The sequence below is a fragment of the Lepidochelys kempii genome, chromosome 25 (assembly GCF_965140265.1).
Source record: "Lepidochelys kempii isolate rLepKem1 chromosome 25, rLepKem1.hap2, whole genome shotgun sequence".
Classification (NCBI taxonomy): domain Eukaryota; kingdom Metazoa; phylum Chordata; order Testudines; family Cheloniidae; genus Lepidochelys; species Lepidochelys kempii.
In genome coordinates this window covers 11,890,488-11,906,089 of record NC_133280.1, presented here as the reverse complement: position 1 = coordinate 11,906,089, position 15,602 = coordinate 11,890,488, and positions in this window count along the sequence as shown.

Genomic DNA, 15,602 nt, shown 5'->3' with positions numbered 1-15,602 from the left:
ATGAACCAGCTAAACCGCCCTAACCCCAGAGCCAGCTGCTCAGATGTTTATGGGCCAGGGCCGCGTGGGTGGAGCTGTGGGGTGGATGGCAGTGAGTGGGAATGTCTTTGCAAGGCCAGCCAGGTGCTGCGTGGCCCCAGCAGGGCCTGAGGCGCATGCAGGGTTGAAGTAAAAGTGCAGGGTGGGGGAGAATGGTGCAGGGATTTATGGGGCGGGAGGGGGGGGAGGGAGAGGAAGCCCTTACATCCCACCCCCAGCACTTACAAGAGCAAGCGGATCAATGTGTATGTTTAATGTAAACAGCTGTGGTGGGGGGGATTTACTGAGCCCAGAGCTGGGGCCGAGGGCGGGTGCCAACAGCAGTCACCTTCCTGACCTCGCTGCGTGGCCCGGCCTGGCTCTCCCGCCCACTCAGGCGGCCGGATGGAGGCGTGCGGCTTTGCCGGCATGCAGCCGGCAACGTGCAGAACCGTGTAGCGACATTCCCGCGCTCTGGAAAAGCTCCGAGCATCCTCGCCCGCCCACGCGCCTGGCTCGCTGGCTGGGAGCTACGGGGGGGGGGGCGTGGAATTCCTGAGTGCAGAGAGCAAGGGTGCCAAGGGGCGGGGGGAGCCCCCCCACCCTGAGTTTCATACAGGGGGTGCAAGCGCCCAGGTGAAGCTGTTAACTAGACCCCTGCATTAGTGTGACATGTAAGTTCTGCAGAGGAGCGGTGCCCCTGGGGCAGGGGGTCAGTATTTTATTTACAAACAGAGGCAGGATGATGACGCTGAGGACAGGCTGGTGATTAGATTCAGGATCTGGAAGTTTAGAGGAATCCCTCTGTGGAGGGGGGTGGGAGGGAGGAGGGGTTGTTTTAGAGCGAACACGGGGGCGGGCCTCAGAAAATATACAGCCAAGCACTGAGCCTAGGTTGCCCCTCGGTGAGGTCGAGCAGCGGTTTTATCCCCATTGTACAGATGGGGCATTGAGGCACACACAGACTAAAGGCCAGATTTTCAAAGGTATTTAGCCACCTCGTGAGATTTTTCAAATGCACTTAGAAGGTTCGGTGCTTTGTAAACCCCATTAGATGCCTCGCTGCAGCTTTGGGTGCCTAAAAACCTTTGAAAATCAGTCCTTAAAGCACTGGCCTGGGGTCAGCGAGGAAGTTCATGAGGGGAGGAGAACCCAGGTCTTGCTCCCGACCCAGTAGACCAGCCTCTGCATGCTGCAAAAAAAAAAAAAGGATTCTGATAGATGGGAGCAAAAACAAGGCAGCCAGTTCTCTGAGACGCCAGCGAACGGTCCCAGGATGGAGGCCATGGCTGACAGCATGAAAAGCAGTGCAGAGATCAGGAAGGCTGGAGAATGAGAGTCAGATGAGAAGAGACGACTTAACTCCCAAGGGGTGGCAGGTTCTGCCCCAGGCTGGGTTGTACAGCAATGGCTGCTGGGCAGTTTTACATTTTAACTGAAAACTATTTTGTTCCGTCATTTCCTGTTCTGAGTTGACAAAAGGAAGCAAGGCGAAAGTGCTGTGTGAGTATCCGGTGTGTGTACACCTGCCATTCTTAAGGCTTCAGCTGCATTCAGGCCAATTCCAGAACAAAGAACAGAAACTGCATCCACAGGGTCCATAAAGTCGACACTTATTGTCATGATTTGCATTATTCACTGGGCACCATCTGTGTGCTCAGCACTGTTCAGAATATGCCAGAAAAGCCAGTCCCTGAGCCAAGGCATAAAAACTGTGTAAGTCTGGAGAAGACGGCTCATATATTTAAGTATGAAGTGTATAGTTACCGACCACACATGTCAGCACATGGTCACTGTGATGTTTATAGCTATGACTGGAGGTACTGACGGCAATAGAAGGTTTAGTTGATTAAGGACTAGAAGATTTGACCCTCCAACTTTCTCTCTAAAGGAAGAGGCACAGGAGCTCTGGGCAGCTGTTTATTTTCCTTTCCTGCCTTCAGTGGCCCTGAGATACCTCAGACGTCTCTGTTTTTTTCTCAACTTTAAAATATAGAATTTTCTTGGTGTTTGATTTAAATATTCTCCTGTGAGAACTGCAACTCGCTCGCTGTCGTGTTGGGTTTAAGAGCCTTCTGGAAAGTAATTAGCCTTTCAACAGCAGTAAAAGCCATGTTGCCAACTCTCATCGTTTTGTCATGAGTCTCATGATTATTGTTTCCATAAAGCCCCAGCTCCTGGAGTCAGGTGGATCTGTGATGATTTCAGCCTTCGTTCTTAAAGAAAAATGAAGTTTCTAGTCCTCGTGGCTGTGGAGAAAGCTTCAGAATGTGACCCCGGTGCACTTAAAGGCTCAAAAAGCAGAAGGTAAATAAGAAGATCCCCAAATCCATCATTTTTAAAGCTAATCTCATGAGTTTTTGAACATTTGGGACTGGCAATATTGTGACAGTGACTTGAAAGTGTCAGTTTCACTCCTGTTGAAGGTCAGTTTCTAGTCTATTATTTGTAGTGAGGTAACACCCCTCAAGCCCCAGGCAGGTGCCCTATAAACTCACGGGGCCTTGCCCTGGTAGGATGTTTCCAAAGTTAAATGATCTATTCCAAGCTTGATGACCTGCAAAAAAGTGATAGAAAGTCATCTAGCTTTTTCTACAATTGTTTCAATTGTTGTATTCAAGCGTTAGTCACAACGAACGTACATTACAATTTTAAACCTAACCAGTGTTCCCTAAGTGACTTGACACAAGACGTGAGATCACGTTAGTATTAGAGTTGAGTGGGTCTAATAGGTATTAAATCCTCTATTTTTATATAGGAATTAGATACAGAGCTCCTGTTAGCTAATTTCTAACACGTGGCCAGATATGGAGCTGTTGGACAGACAGACGTGCAGGGGGATAGGCAAAGACGATGCAGACGCTCCCATAGCATGTGAGCGAAAAGCAATCCTGACGGGGCTATGCAGCCTCTCAAGCACTTAGCCCAGACCCTGGCTCTCGGGAGGCGGCGGGGGCATTGCACCGGCATACCCCCCGCATGCCACGTCAGGGGCCCCGCTACCAGCGGCTGAGAGCACATGTGCTACATGTGAACCAAGCCCTTCCCCGGGGCGCTGCTCAAACAGGGCCACCTTACCCATGGACTGGGCTCATTTGCAACAGCCGCCTTTGCACTCCTGTCCTGCAAGGAGCTGCCAGACAACCCCACCCAGATAGGACGTGCGCTCTGGGCTGGGAGGGGAGGCGCTGGTGGCGGGGGGGATTCACAGAGTTCTCAGGGGCTGGGGGGGGAGCCGGGTCTATTTTTATTATTATTAGCTATAGTTTTTTGGTCGCTAGAGGGGAGATTTTGCTCATTTGCTCCATCTGGCCCGTTGTTTATTTTTAACCCAGCTGACGGAGCCCTGCACCTGGCACATCACGGGAGCGGGGAGGGGAGCCTGGCGCTCAGTGCATTAGCAGCAGCAGATTGAGGCTTTATCCTTAGCAGTTTTTATACAGATTCCCAAAGCACTTTAGGAACACAGGCGCTGCCAGACTGAAGTCCATCTAGCCCTGTCTACTGTCTCCAACTGTGCCCCATGCCGGCGATCTCAGCGGACAAGTGGGTCAGTGTCATCGTTTCCGTTTTACCGATGGGGAAACTGAGGCACAGAGCAGGAACAACATAGTCAGAGGCAGAACCCAGGAGTCCTGCCTCCCAGTTCCCACTTCTAGCCCCCGACCACACTGCCTCCCTCTGCACCAAGATGGCTCCAGGGTTGCGGGTTCTCTGTTTTAGGTCCTGCTGTTCAGGGTGTGTCGGGTATTTGCAAAGGGGCACAGGGGCAGCTCGTCCAGCTTGAGAGGAATGGGGTCTGTAGTGCCTGGCTGCTACTGGACAGGGGTGGTGGGGTAGGAATGGCCACGAACCTCTGAGGGGTAGTGGCTGCTGGCAGTGCAAGACGCCTCATTGCTGTAGCCCTTCCCATGCTGTTTGAAGGGCCCCAGCTAGGAAATGGGGCTGGCCCAAGCCCTGTGATGCCAGGTGCTCAGCGCAGAGCGAGCCAGAAGCCCTGGGCAGAGCTGGTTAGGCTGCAGGGGGACAGAGCAGACAGGAGAGTGGCTGCCTCATGCTGCTGGCAAAGTGTAACCCCTTCTTTGCTGCCCTGTAATTCACAGAGGGCTGGAGGGGTGTGGAGGACACACATACGCCCCCACCCACCCACCCACCACTCCAGGGTCTCCCATGTTACAGTGTCTGGAAGAGGCAGGACTAGGCTGAAATGCCGATAAAAGGGGGATTTACCAGCAGGGCTGCTGGACACAGCCTGACCCTGTGGTTCTCCGGGGTTCTCTAGCTCTCAGCCAGGCGGCCTTATGTCATCACGTGGGACCTTCTTAAACCAGGGCCTGGATCCAGCAGTCGTGGAGGGACCAGCTTGCGGCACCGTGGGGATTTTGGCTTGTTTCTTGCCATGTTACCATGACAACTGCAGGGGAACTGTGGGCTGGAGCTTGGCTCCTGGCGTATTGTGTTTCGGGGGGGGGGGGGGGCGCTGGTGAAAAGGCAGCCTTAGCGTCCTCCCTCCGCGCAGACATTGATCGCTCGCGTGGGAGGACGTTTTGCTGCACTCAGCATCTATTGCCCAATCTCCGCCACCCCATGCAATGTCTCCGCAGGGAGTGGCGGCACTGAGTCCCATCTGGGCAAGCAGCAAGAGTCTACGGTCAGGAGTACCACCCGAATCCCCTTAGTGCAGGCATAGCCCTCCCCAGCAGGTGGCGATGGCACAAAAGCCCTCTGATTCCTTTACCGCCGTTGCTCTCAGAGTGGGCTCAGGTGTAGTGATCCCACTGCTGCCACCAGTTCATGGATTCATAGATACTAAGGTCAGAAGGGACCATTATGATCATCTAGTCCGACCTCCTGCACAACGCAGGCCACGGAATCTCACCCACCCACTCCTGCGAAAAACCTCTCACCTATGTCTGAGATATCAGTGCAATTGGTGGCGGGGAGATCATCCCAATGCTGCCTCGTTAGTGGTAACTTTTTCCTGCCATCTGATGCAGGGTATGGCACCCAGATCCCTCAAATGGAACGTAACCAGAAGCTTAGCAGGATGCCTGTAGCAGGTCCAGGTCTCACACCCATACAACCAGTTTACAGGTTTTTAGCTTGGTTTGAAGCTTAACACCACCTCGCTGCCAGGGTCTGCCTGCTAGGCGGCCGGATGATGAAGTGACTTCGTTGATACGACTCGTCAGCCCCTTGTCTAGGGTGAGTTCCTTTGACAATATACCACAAAGGCAGCAGAAGAGTCTGCACCAGCATTGCGCTGGGTGTTGCTGATTGCGACGTTCGGTTTTGTTTCGGGTGTCCTGGGAGCTGGCTGATACACGACCCTCTGTCTTTCCCAGATTGTCAGCCCGTACGTTTCTGCAGACCCCGCAAATCCGTCCCTAATCAATTGTATCTCGTCGAGAGTCTGTGCCCAGGTATCGGCGAAGGGCAGCTCATGAGCGCCGGCTTCAAAGACCTTCGCGGAAGAGAGCAGCCTGCGCACTTCAAATCATTTTCCAGAGGATTGGAAACGTACCTTGACACCAGCATTCGGGCCTCTTGGAGCATCATGGAACGTTGCTGCTCAGGACTAGGTAGAAGAGATTATACGAGGGTGGACCAGTTACGCAGTCCTGCTTTAGACCGTTAGTGACAGGAAACGGGTCAGACAGGACACGCATAGCCCAAGGTCAGACAGGAAGTCTGTGGCCGAGCAGGGAAGTGAACCTGGATCCCTGGCTAGTGTCCTATCCACTGGACCAGTCTTCCTCTCTAATGTTAACAATGTTCACCTACTTCCCAAGGCCTGCTGCAATGCTTAATCCATGGATGTGGTCGCGGCTTCTATGGTAGGTACTATACAAGGGCAAGTGATGATTTCTCTGTCTCTCTCTCTCTCTCTCACACACACACACCCCATTCCATATGTTCACAAAAGGCATATATATCTGAAGTCCCTTCTGTTGTCTGACAGGCCAAAGTATTCTTCTCTATCTGTTTAACCTCTTGTGTAGCGCTGCTGGACACTGTTAAACAGCTGCTGTGTTTTACCCCAGAGGTGGCTGCATTTCAGCAGTGAGCCAAGACGCTCATAGCGCTAGGAGTTTGTAAAGCACCTGAGGATGAAAGAAATGCTGGAAATACAAGGTCACAGAGGGCAGCAAACTCCCCCAAGGTGATCTGACGCTGCGCTGTCTGGCAGTCTGCAGCCCCAGAGGCCGTGCTCCTCAAAGGCATTTTAGTTCCTAACTTCCATTTAAATCAATGAAAGTTAGGAGCCTACATACCTTTGTGGATCTGGGCCATAGAAACCATGGCAGTGGTTCTGAGAGAGGCGTGAAGTGTCTACTTTCGTGGGTGTTAACTCTGAAGCGTAATGATGACACAACAGCCACCCCTCCCCCCATCCTGCAGACACGTACACAGAAACAGCACGATAGCAGCACACTAGTAGGCATACAGTCCATACGGGAACAAACAGCTGCATGTGGCCTATATTTATTTGTATTATAGCAGACCCCAGCTGAGATGAGGGCCCCATTGTGCTAGGCACTGCACAAAGTGTAAGACGCAGCCCGTAGCCATCTAACAAGGCAACGGCAAGGAAGTATCAGCACCTCCAGTGTATGAATGAAGAACTGAGCAAGAGTCTAAGCGACTTGTCCACCCCACGCGGTGCGCAGGGCAGGGCAGGGCAGGGCAGATAATTGAGCTGCAAGCTGTTGAGTCAGACCAGTGCCTTAGCTACAAGACCAGCCTTTGGCACGGCAGAGCTGTGGCTGCATGCAGTGGTCAAGTCTGCCTTGCCAGCTGCTGCGGTTACTCTCTGCTGCTCCTTCTCCTGGGCCCGCAAGCCTCCACCCCAGCCATTTCCATTCAGTGTCCCACAGGCTGGGCTCAGCAGAAGAATTTCCCAGGGACGAATTTGAATTTCACTCAGGCTACCTCCATTTCCCCAAAGCGCCTCTCGAGACCGGGGCAGAAAAACTGAATCAGACCCCGGCCCTGACACACTGGAGCATCTGATCCCATTTGCCGCGGTTTGTAATTCCGCCCAGGGGGCACTGGCTCTTCCGTACAATATCCAGCGTCGTCCTTGGGGCTTTGCAAACAGGGAATGAGACAAGCCAGGAAATGAAGGGAGTGGAAAACCAGCCCATGACACTGGGGAGTAGAGCCAGGTTGCGATTTATTCTGGGTCCCTCCCAGGGTGTGAAGCCAGATCTGATCAGATCCCAATTCTGGGCCAGCATTAATGTAGCCATATGTCTAACCAGCCTAGCGCTTGGCTATCAGAGAGTGAGACAGGAGTGACAGCTGGATGGGTGTATATGGGGATGTATAGAGGGGGTGTGTGTGTATATATGGGGATAGAGAGACAGCTAGGGGGTGTATGGTAAGAGAGCGATAACACGCAGGATAGATTTTTGTCCTCAGCCAGTGTGGCCTGGATGGGTACCAAAATGAGATGACAAACCCGGAGATCAAAGGGAATTCCAATCGTTCCGGAGTTATTGGCACATGTGAATTTTTTTTAATGCCAGTCAATCCATGAGCACAGCAGCCGCCCCCTCTCTGGCATAGCTGCCCAAGTCCCTCGGTGCAGGCGGGAGAGGGGGAGTGGCGATAGAAATAAAACTAGCTTCAATTCTGTCTGGGGCGAGCTCCCCCGGGCTGCCCTTGGCCCAGTGTTCTCTCCACTTAGAACACGAGCCCTCTGGCCTCCAGTGCCGGCCACTCATGGGACAGGCCCCACTCTGCCAGTTTCCATCAAGTCCCCTATCCTGGGTGGGCGCCGATGACCCAGTCTGACTGTGGGACGCGAGTTTGCATTCGCGTCCCACCTAAGGTCAGCCCCCGAGCCGTGTGGTGGCTGAATGACGTGGGGTGAGCATGGGGGAAGATTATTACTGGGTATCGAGCCCCAACTATTGCTCAGCATTGTAGGAAGTGTGCAGGGCTTTAGTCTCAGTTATACTAAGCCCCTTTATGCCAGTCTGGCAGTGTAAAAGGACCTTACAGGGGTGGGAATGGTGCCCTGAGCATCCACACTGACTGTGGTAGAAGCGGGCTAAGGCCTCTCCTCCCAGGTCCTGGATCAGTGGGGATTGGATTGGAGGCACAGATAAAGTGCCCTACACCTGGTCTATTCTCTGCTTCCCAGGGCCCATAGCATAAGTCAGAGCAGCCCTGAGGCTGCTCTAATTTACACTAGGGTCTAGGCAGGCACCTACACAGCCCCAGAACATAGGAGCACAGAGGCAGCTCAAAGCCAGTTTCACACTCCAGCTGTTGCTGCCCCAAATGTAGGGATGATGCAACTGTGAATCGGGGCCAAAAACGCAGACGGGCCATGAGCCAAAATACATAAAACCTAGGAGATCGACTGGAGGCAATGAGAGACATTTCTCCTGAGAACGGACCCCAGCCTGGTAGGGACTAAACTAATATCATACTAAGCTGCTCTTGCCAATTGGCTTAGCAACAAATACCCCAAAGCTTCAGGCTTGCAAACATATGGATTAACCATCACAGCCCTGACTCTCTGCACTGGAGAAGCCGTGCAAGGACTGCGGGCGGTGCCTGATGGCGTGGGTGGGCACCAACTCGCGTGGCTTTGATCTTGCCTGCTGTATGAGCTGGCTGGCTGGTTGCTAGGTGAGTTTTTTGGCGAGGGAGTGGGGTGCATAGTTATGCGATGCTTCAGCTGGTGGCTGAATTGACTGGATGGCTGGGATAGCAGGTGCCTGTTTGGTGGACTTGTTTGATTAGGTGGCGGAGAGCAAGTTCTTGGCTTTATCACTTAATTGATGATGAGAAGAGGTGTAGCTAATACATCAGATATCAAGGTGGCCAGGAAGCTCTCTGGCCTATAGATATGTAGGTTGAACATTTCAAAAGCAGTCACTGAATCTGGGTGCCTAATTTGAGAGCCCCGAGGCTAGTAGATGCAAGAAGCTCACTCCCTGATTGTTAAGAGGTATTTAGGCATCGCTTTGGTCAGCATTGCAAGGCCTAAGTGATTTAGACACTGACTTTCAATAGGACTCAGTGCCTAAATCACTGCAGAAAATGGGGCTTAGCTTTGCAACACTGAGCGGAGCTACGTCTCACAGCCGGGCCCCAGCTCCCACGTGGGCACCCAAAGGTGCATCTACACCGGGTGCTGCCTCAGCCCGATTTTCAGCAGCGCAAGGCCCAGGGAAGCCAGCGGGAGCTCTGGGGGAGGGGCTCCGCGCTTCTGAAATATCAGGCCCCTGGTGTCTCCCACCATACAACAGCTCAGATCACCCGACTGCCAACCTGACCCCGATTCTACCACCCGCCCACCACTCCGGGTACAACTCTGGACAAGAGGGGAGTAACCCGCCGCCCCCACGTCTTCATCTTTCACCTGGTCAAAGGTCAGGGCCAAGGCGATGGAAAAAGAAACATTTCCTAAGCGAACGGGCCAGGTCACGCAGCCGCCCGTGAACATCCTGGAACAGGGAGAGGGTCTGACTCCCGCACCGCAGCTGCCCCACGGCAGCGTGTGAAACTGACAATAGCGGCTGGGGATGGGGAGGCCCCCTGCTAGGCCTGGGAGGGGAAGTGGGGTGCTTTGGGGGGTACCACACAGGGCTGGGAGCTTCCAGCTACACAGAGCGTTAGTGGCACAATCCCCCAACCCCCCGGCTCCCTCCGGAGGGGGAGGGCGAGACACACACAGAGGCTACTTGTTTTGAATGGACTCCGGGTGTGGGGGGGAGGGGGAGGGGGAGGGGATGCTGCGTCCCTCCCCCTCCACAGAACGGTTCTCACCCCTGGTTAAACTGATTAATGGTTTCACACACTGCTTCATGCTTCTCCAACCTCGCAGTTTCCATAGCAACAGCCATCCCCTGCTTTAATTCCTCCCCCCTCCTCCTCAGCCTGCTGCATGTACCCTCCTGGCTCCCCCCCCCCCCCCGGGCTGCTCAGGGCGCCAGGGTCAGTGTCATGGCTTGGGGGCCAGGGTGACAGTAATCCCCCTTCTGCAGAGGCCTCTTAGCGAGGCGAGGCAACTCACCCACCACGGGGGCAGGTGCCTATTCTTCACATCCCCATTTTACAGATGGGGAAACTGAGACCCACGGAGGGGACGCGTAGAGCAAGGAGTCAAAGGGAGGAATCCGGACACCCAGCTCCTTGCTCTAGCTACAAATGCCACGCTGCCACCAGCCCTGGAAATAGACCCAGGAGTCCAGACATCCAGTCCCCTGCTCTGACCCCACTCTGCTCCCGGAGCTGGGAAGAGAACCAGGAGTCCCCTCCCTCCTGCTTTAACCATTAGACCCTACTCCCCTCCCAGCGCTGGGAACAGCACCTGGAGTCCTGATGCCCAGCCCCTGCTCCAACCACCAAATCACACCCACATAGCACTCCGAGCACACAACCCAAGCTGGGGAATCATACACAACATTCTCATTACCCTTTGTCCTCGGGGGACACGTAGCTTCTGCCTTCAGTCCCACCTAGAGCCGACTCCTTCCCTTGGCTGAGGGGAAGGGGCAGGTCATGCAATAAACCACCCGCTCTGCCCCTGGCCTGAGCTCCCTGCTGTTGCTGCTCCAGCCAGAGCTGTGGACCGGAGATTCTCCCCCCCCACCCCAGGAATTATTTTAAGGACATGCTTTGGCCTGCAGTCTACACGAGATCTCGGTGGGCAGTTCTGGCCTGGGGATGTAGGACACTCAGGGCACTACACTGCAAGCAAATATGTGATTGTAACCTGCCTAGGGTAGCTCTAATGTAGTGCTGCGAGACACACAGGGTCCCTTGCAAGGAGCTCCACCCTGCAAGGGGAGTGGATCGATCTCCATTTATTCAAAGTCGAGTTCACCTGTGAACGTGGATGCTTCCCCCTCTCTTTAGCCCCCTTTGGCTGAGGCAGGGAAGGTAATGAAGACAACCTCCTCGGGGCATTGATCAACCCGGACGTTCTTATTAACCCCGAGCGGAGGAGCGCTGCTCCGGCTGCCAAGGGGGTTGGAGCGGACAGGGCTGGAAAGAGCCGAGTGAAGGAGCTGGCACAAGGGACTTGCTCTGTGCTCAGTAAATGGTTTCAACTGAAATGCCAAGAGCCCTTTAAGAGCATCACAGAGCAAGAGCGAATTGAAGGAGACCACAATGAGGGTGTAAAAGGATGGAAGGGGCCAGATTCCTTTGGGCCTGGGCCCTGAGCCATGTCCAATGTTCCTGCTTATGTGGGTAGCGAAGTCTGAGCTGGGAGCATTTCATATCCACTTTCCCCAGGTAATTGCTAAGAGCAAAGGCGTAGGGAAGACAGCCCTCAGACTTCCCCATGTGTGACAGGAATCACACCTGAGCTTTGGCACCTGTGTAATCCACCGGCTTTCGACCCCATCAGCACCATAGACTGGATCAGGGCAAACATTTTAGAACAGCTGTTGCTGGCTGGACTGGGATGAGAGAGACCTCCGGGCTCAATTCCTAGCTACGGCCTGGGCCAAGTCCCTGTGTCTGCCCATTGTGCTTGTGTCCCCTCCCACCATTTAGCTGTCTTGCCCCCACAGATTCTACAGTCAACCCAACAAGGACCATCTCACTCTGTAGATACACACTGGGGCCCTCTTCTTGCCTTGTCTAAGTCTTATTTAGTTGGGGATTGGTCCTGCTTTGAACAGGGGGTAGGACTAGATGACCTGCTGAGGTCCCTTCCAACCCCGATATTCTATGATCGTACAAATAAATGATCAAAAAGTGCCCATAAACCCACCCGTAACCACATGCCACTGCTGATGTAATGACCTTTCCCCCAGCTCCATTTGCTGGCTAGGACACACCTGCAGTAAGACCGCAAACTCCTCACAGGAGGTCTCTCTTTGGGAAGCAACCAGTATATTTTAACAGCCCCCCCGCCAGTAGGATTCACGTCAAGAAACAAATTGGTTTGTTCTTGTAGACACAAAATTTTTGTGAACACTGCAGACAAATCACACCTGCCCTGTGGCTTCCTAAAGCATTTCAAAGGCTGTTGCAGCCTAACTGGGTTGCTCCATGTTGCACTAGTTTATTCTTATGGTTAGTGGCTACAGCCCCCGGAGCCAGACCCCTTTGTGACAGGCCCTGCCGGTGCAAGCGGAATAGAGCCCCTGCCCCCAGAGAGCTCAATCTAGACTCCGGCTGTACTTCAACACAGCAGGTGGAGAGTCAGCCAGGGCTGGGGTGGAGAACAGGAAACAGTAAAACAAAGGGCCCAGTTCTCCTTTAACCTGACCCTCATGCGCCCACTTACAGCAGGGCAAAGTGGGTAGAAAATGCAATCAGCCCAGGATGATAGCAGCATTTACACCCACTTAACCTTGGTGAGAAATGATTACAAGGTGTAGGACAATGGAAAATCCAGCTCTGTGTCAACAAACCATGTTATGACCGAAATGAAGCCCTTGGCAGCATAGAGCATGGATTATCCAGGCTACCTTCCAGGTAGGGGGTGGATCAACTAGCAACAGGGGATGGATCACTTGCTGATTCCCTGTTCTGTTCATTCCCTCTGGGGCACCTGGCACTGGCCACTGTCAGAAGACAGGACACGGGGCTAGACTGACCTTTGATCTGACCCAGTCTGGCCGCTCTTATGTAGGTAGTGGCTGGTCTATACCAGAAAAGTAACATGGCTGCAAACTCCCAATGCCGATGAGCTTCCATTGGTTTAAACCTCACTTCTGTTGATTTAGTTTAAAGCAAGAAGAGACATCTGAGGTCAGCAAAATTAACGAGGTATAAATTAGTTGAAGTCTGCTTGTGGCAGGGGTTTTTTTTCAGCCTGTTTTTAAAAAGAAAAAGGGCCTTGTCTGTACTGGAAAGGAAAACAGGTCTCCCCTGGGCTTCTATTGATAATATGGTAGCGTCCAGCAGAAATCAGGCCACTGCTGTGCTAGGAGTTGTCCAAAGGGTATGTCTACACTCCAATCAGAGGTGTGACTGAAGCACCATACATGTATACACACCCAAAATCGCTTTGATCTAGCTAGTACGAACAATAGCAGCAAAGTTCCAACTGTACAATCCTGTCCATGACCCTGGAGCAGCTAGCCTGGGCCATGGCTTTGGTCCTATTGTTAGTTGTTTGAAGTCACAAGATCAAAGCTGGCTTGCCTTTGTCCATAAATGCTGCATTCACCCCTCTGATTGCACGGCCGACATACCCATAGTGACAATCACAGCCGTGAAACGCTCATAATCGAAAGACAGATCAAGGATGGGTGGGGAAAGAGGCACAGAGCAAGGTGATTTCCCCCAGGTGACAGCAGGTCAGTGACAGAGCCAGGAACAGAACTGAGGTCCCTGCTCCCAGCGCAATACTCCAGATCCAGCTGGGTGCATTCTGCCCTATACACAATGGCTGCAGTTGCTCTGCTGTTGAGTCTGTTCAGAAGTTCACCAGGGAGGTTCCTGTCACCTGAATCCTACTGTCAGACCCTACTGTTGCCAGCTGCGATTTTCAAAGGAGCCCAAGGGATGAGGCCCATCCCCTCGCATGTCTCTCTCTCTCTCCAGTGCTTAAACTCAAAATCCAGACAGCTCATAGCTACATTACAGCATTCCACGGGAATGGGTGAAAGGAGATAGCTGTGGGAGATCCAGATGACTTCTCCAATCCCCTTCCTGTCCCCCTGCCTTTAAGATTCTACAGTAGAACGGCCCTATTAATTCCTTTCTCAAATCATGGCGACTGTTCCTGGAGAACTTGTGGCACCTTAGAGACTAAAATTTATTTGAGCATGAGCTTTCATGAGCTACAGCTCACTTCATCGGATGCATTCAGCCACTGAATGCATCCGATGAAGTGAGTTGTAGCTCACGAAAGCTTATTCTCAATAAATCTGTTAGTCTCTAAGGTGCCACAACTACTCCTGTTCTTCGTTCCTCGAGAGAACTTTTAAAGGGTTTTGTTTTCCCGCACAGAGTCAAGGCTATTGCACATACAGTCCAGTAATTCTCAAGCATCATTGGTCCACACCTTCTTTAAAAATTGACGTTTGAAGTCCCATTTGCAAATTTATTTTAGTACCCAATTATTTTGAGCCTTAATAGGCTTACCTTAAGCATTTCCAGATTGTAAAATAGATGCTGTCAAGGTTCCTTCCCCACTCTGAACTCTAGGGTGGAGATGTGGGGACCTGCAGGAAAAGCCCCCTAAGCTTATTTTTACCAGCTTAGGTTAAAACTTCCCCAAGGTACAAACTATTTTACCTTTTGCCCCCGGACTTTATTTGCTGCCACCACCAAGCAGATATATAACAAATATATAACAGGGAAAGAGCCTGCTTGGAAACGTCTTTCCCCCCCAAAAAAGTCCTCCTAAACCCTACACCCCCTTTCCTGGGGAAGGCTTGATAAAAATCCTCACCAATTTGCATAGGTGAATGCAGACCCAAACCCTTGGATCTTAAGAACAATGAAAAAGCAATCAGGTTCTTAAATGAAGAATTTTAATAGAAGAAAAAGTATCACCTCTGTAAAAATCAGGATGGTAAATACCTTACAGGGTATTCAGATTCAAAACAGAGAATCCCTCCAGGCAAAACCTTAAGTTACAAAAAGACACAAAAACAGGAATATACATTCCATTCAGCACAACTTATTTTATCAACCATTTAAACAAAACAGAATCTAATGCATACTTAACTAGGTTGCTTTACAGGAGTTCTGACCTGCATTCCTGCTCTGGTCCCGGCAAAGGCAACACACAGACAGAGAGAGAGACCCTTTGTTTCTCCCCCGCTCCAGCTTTGAAAGTATCTTGTCTCCTCATTGGTCATTTTGGTCAGATGCCAGCGAGGTTATCCTAGCTTTTTAAGCCTTTACAGGTGAAAGGGTTTTTCCTCTGGCCAGGAGGGATTTAAAGGTGTTTACCCTTCCCTTTATATTTATGACAGTTGCTTAAGGACGCCTAAAATGTTTGATTTTGAGCATCTCCGGTTTCTTGTAAAAGGAACAATGAAACAACCATTGCTACTACTCAGGTCTTTTGTTGTACACAATTGTTTCTTGTAATTTGACTGTGCCATAAATGACGTCAGTATATTTCAGTGGGTGCGGCTGAACTACGTCAATGGCTTGACTTTTTACCTTCAATTTAAATTCAGCATTGCTGCTAATTGTATCTCGCTTACTGCTGAACATGAGCCAGGATCTTGACTAGAAGGGTGGAGACTTTACCTGGGCAGCCAGCAGCTTCAGATCCATGAGCCCTCTTGCTCCTTCAGTAGCTCTGGACCCTTGGATACTGGCCCTCCAGTGCTGGGCAAGCCACATTGGGGCTGACCCAGCTGGAAAGGGGTTTAAATTCCAGCAAGTGAGATTTCCTTAGTTTGTAGGCAGGCTTTTATCCAGCATTGCCAACTGGCCACTCCAGCATTGCCAACTGTCATGAATCTTGTGACTTTTGGTATGTTTCTTAAAGGCCCAGCTCCTGGAATCAAGAAATTTGCAGGAGGATCTCAGCTTTCATTAAGGAAGTGTGTTTCTAGCTCTCAGGGTTACAGAAAAAGCTTGAAAACGTGAATTAGGGCACATGAAAGGCTCAGAAACCAAAGAAAAAAACAATT